The sequence below is a fragment of the Etheostoma spectabile genome, chromosome 10 (genome assembly GCF_008692095.1).
Source record: "Etheostoma spectabile isolate EspeVRDwgs_2016 chromosome 10, UIUC_Espe_1.0, whole genome shotgun sequence".
Taxonomy (NCBI): domain Eukaryota; kingdom Metazoa; phylum Chordata; class Actinopteri; order Perciformes; family Percidae; genus Etheostoma; species Etheostoma spectabile.
This window is the reverse complement of record NC_045742.1, coordinates 29,584,456-29,588,735: the sequence shown is the minus strand read 5'-3', so window position 1 is coordinate 29,588,735 and position 4,280 is coordinate 29,584,456. Positions and strand designations below refer to the sequence as shown.

Genomic DNA, 4,280 nt, shown 5'->3' with positions numbered 1-4,280 from the left:
GAGAGAGAGAGAGAGAGACAGACAGAAACCCAGAATTAACTGGTAGTAAGATTCGATCTGAGTGATCAGACCACAAATGGACAGCTCTTAGTACAGGTCAGGACTTTCTCAGGACGCATTGAGATTGGATCGCAAAAACAACATTTGCCGGTGGTTTGAATGTGTCCGCATTCTATCAGCAGTGAGAACGGGAATGTCTAATTTGTCCACATTAAAGACTACCTACGTTAAAATCCGCCTACTCAACTGGGAGCAGAGCTATGTACAGTAGATCTCCTCATGTCGGCACACTTTCATATACATTCGATGGTCGGCACACAGACGGACTGTGGGCAGCGCTTTTTTCATTTTTACTTGATTATGTGAAAGTAACATCTGATATATTAAACACAAACAACCAGACTATATGAAAAAATGATGTACGTGTTCATTTGCATATTGAATGGGGAAGTGATATCTGATCACAAGTAGTTACAGAGGAAAGTCTGTTCTCATGAACCATGATCAAAAGCTACAAAAAAATTAAGCACTGTAATTCCTACGATTTCCATGTTTTTTTTTTCTCTGTATGCATCACATTGACTGCTGCGCGTAGAGCGGAGGTTGGGGTGGATGGATAGATGGATGGATGGATGCATGGATGGATGTATGGATGGATGGATGGATGGGAGTTAAAACACAGGACTTTCACCCCGGAAATGCGTGTTCTTTGAGAACATTTTAATGGAAACCCTAAATCTTCTTCCTAAACTTAAAAAAGTCATTTTGGTGCCTAAACTCAACTTTTGTCGCCGCAGAACGCATACTTTGTCTTGCCTAAATTTAACCGTCAGTTCCGCAGAAGCGACCGGCAGCTCGCGGTGCTTTGTAGCCGGCGAACAGTCACCTATTCTGGGGTGACTCAACCACCAGCTGATACACCACGCGGAGCACCGTAGCCGGCGTGGCAGAGCTCTGTAGCGGCTAAACACATCTCCTAACTGCCGCTGATACAACTGAGCTGTGACTGAGGTCTGTAGCGGCTTAAGTTAAGTTAAGTTAAGTTACGTTAAGCGGCTCCTAGTTTGTGTATGATATCATACATTTTAGTGTGCATCACTTGCCGAGGACGCATTTGAAGAAGCATTCTACAGACAGATGAAAACACACGCATCACTCAGAACAGTTGTTAAAACCAGGTCAAAACAGAGAGAGCGAGAGAGAGAGAGAGAGAGAGAGGATATTAATTGTTAGATGCCCCAACTTTTATCATTTTATGTGGGTCATAATTATGTATCCCTCCCAAAAGATGAAACAAAACCCATGGAACTCATCGAATTGAGTGAAACTATAAAAAGCAATTCTTCAACTGCCATCTGAAAAATCACATTGTGAGTAATTACAAAGGAGGGGCTTCTATAGCTGGTGGCGCACACACACACACACACACACACACACACACACACACACACACACAGAGATCAATCAGTAACAGATGACCACAGCAGTTGTAGCCCAGGGCGCTGATATTATCTGTGGATCATTCCCATCCTCCTTCTCCCCCAATCCTCAATTTGAAAGAAAACACACACTCACACACTTGCTTACACACTCTCTCCGCTGACCCCTCCGTGTTCCCTGCCGCCCTGACTCGCCCGGTCTGCACTGGCTCCAGCCGACATGCCCTCAGGGGGGAGAGCACAGGAGGGCAGGGGGTCGGGGGAGCACAGCCATCCAGCATGGAGGCTGCTTAGTGTCACAGAGATTACACACACACACACACACACACACACACACACACACATATACATAGGAGTCTGTTTCCTTCGGGCTTAAGTGGGGTTTATTTTTGTATTTTCTTTCTTTCAGATACCAGTGTGATGGAGTGTGTGTTCATAAGATCTTGTGTGAGCCTCTACAAATACGACTAACCACAAATGTACATTTTCTGCCTTTATTAACGGAGTATTGGTATTTCTTTCTTCTCCTTGTTCCTTATTGTAATATGACTTTCGGCTTATTTTTTAATCACTCAAAGATTTTGACAGGCATTATTCAGATTTTTCTTTTCTGTCGTGTTGCCAGATGGAATCTTCCAGTAAAATGGACAGCTCCATGTTCACAATAGCTGTTCCTGTCTTCTTGTTTTTCTTTTAGCATAGGATTTGTGTGTGACGTCAACGTGTCTATTTTTTAATTTTGAATGAAATTGGAATGAGGTTTCATTTCAAATCTGCCTCTTACTGTAACAAGATATTGGATCCACCAATCAGCTTGTTTTTCACACAGGGCCAACATGGAGACTTTGCGAACTGTGGATACCAGAATCCCCCTCCTCTGCGTACAGATCCTCAGGGATCTTTGCAGAAATACCATATGAACAGCTCTCAGACTAAAAACCATTTTGACCCCACTGTGAGAGAGAGAGAGAGAGAGAGAGAGAGAGAGTGAGAGAGAGTAGATGAAAGGTTTGTTTTGGAAACAGGAGGAAAAGTCTTATAAAAGGAGCAACAGGTTTACGTAGCTATCGTGTTAGAGACTGACTTCTACAAGATATATGTCCATGTATGTCACTGAAAAACAGAACACTTATTGAAAATCTAATACAAAAATTACACCAAAAAAATATACACTCTCTCTGACATAACCTAACCTTCGGTAAACTGGATGCAGTGTTTTCTGGTGCATTTGTTTCCAGGGTTCGTGTGCTTTTCATTTTGCATCGTTTCTGTATTTGCAGCGCGTTTATGTATTTGGTTGTCTTATATAAATTTGTGTATTTGGTAATTGCTGCGCATGTGTTGTCAAAAGTAACTCTTGTGTTGTCCACGGGTCAAATTTGACCCATTTTTAAAGTTTTGTTTAATACCATAAATATGGGTTACTTTCAACCACATTGCCCAAAAATAACATGGATGCATGCATGTCGTATTCAACCCATACAACATTCTTCGCAGGGAAAATTAATGACGACTTTCATTGCATTTTGGGGGTTTCATTCAATGTTGTAGCATTGGGATAAAAAAAAATGTTTAAATGGTTTCAAAAGAGTCTCCTGACTAAATTTTGACATAAACAACATTTATCTGATCTTATTTGGCAGTTAAAATAATCATCATTTTCCCTTGTTTGGACAAAAATAGGTATAACGTCATATAAATTAGGTTTATTTACCATGAATAAAAAAACAGTTGAAATACTGTGTTGTCTTCCATTCAACCATGTACTTGTCACCCATAAAATTAACCCCTTTTCTGACATTTTCGTCTCTTTCATCGACACTTTTGTGTCTTTTTTCAATGTTTTGGGCTCTTTTTTACATTAATAGCTTCTTGTCACTCCCATCTACAAAACACCACTAACATCAACTTATTACCAGGGTTACACTCATTTTAATTCTTGATCAATAAACCTCATTTGTAGGAAATTATACCTAAGACCAAAATTCTGAATTATTTAGACTCATATTATAGGAAGGATAATTACAGAAATGTATATGTCAACGTTCAGTCTGTTTTTTAAGCATTTTATTATTTTTTTTAATGCAATTTCTTTTTTATAAAACAAACAAACTTCAATGAAAGTGGAGATCCTATCGTTTTTTGTACTTGCAAAGGGCAATGTATGGAATCACCCCCATTTCTCATACAGATGTTTTAAAAAAATTGGTCAGATTTGACCCAAAGACAACATAAAGGTTAATAAAGATGTTTTCTTAATGTTTTTCTGTTTTGTTTATTTGCATTAGTTTTCTTAAGTTGCAGTATGCGTGCCCCCTGTTGGCCACTTTATTAATTATTAATTAAAAAAGTTTTTTTTAATCTTATCCATATGAAATCCTGAAAAGCTTGGATGTGCTACATTCAGGGTTCAACATTAACTTTTTTTCCAACAGCCAAATGGCTAGTGACTGTTCAAATTGTACCGTTCATTCAAAAGATTACCTTTGTTTTTTTTTGGCTGGTGACTGAAGCAAATCTACCATCCAGTTACATATTTTACCAACATTTTGCTGGTAGATAATAATATTTTAATGATTTCGGACCCTAGCTTCATTAAGCAACATGTTTGTTTGTATTTCATGGGACAAATACATTCAGGATAACTACAATAACAATATTTTTGCAAATAAATCTGCTCTCTGGGCTCTTTGTACGTGGTCTGACCTATACCACTTTCACACACAAGCCTCAGTTTGGCATCCCGTAATAAACATACACTTAACCTGTGTCTGACCCGCTCATCTCAGGTTTCCTGCTCCACACTGTTCACACACCCTGCAGCCAGGGGTCTGCACCCCC

The 4,280-nt window shown here is 39.4% G+C and overlaps 1 long non-coding RNA gene across 1 annotated transcript in view; it reads left to right on the top strand.

The window, feature by feature from the left end:
* Positions 1–797: 797 nt before the first annotated feature.
* Positions 798–4,280, top strand: part of LOC116696999 (uncharacterized) — an 11,697-nt gene continuing 8,214 nt past the window's right edge. Inside the window, exons 1-2 of the long non-coding RNA XR_004333885.1 lie at positions 798–809; positions 2,424–2,426. This is a non-coding gene — a long non-coding RNA (uncharacterized LOC116696999). The remainder of the gene's footprint in view (positions 810–2,423; positions 2,427–4,280) is intronic.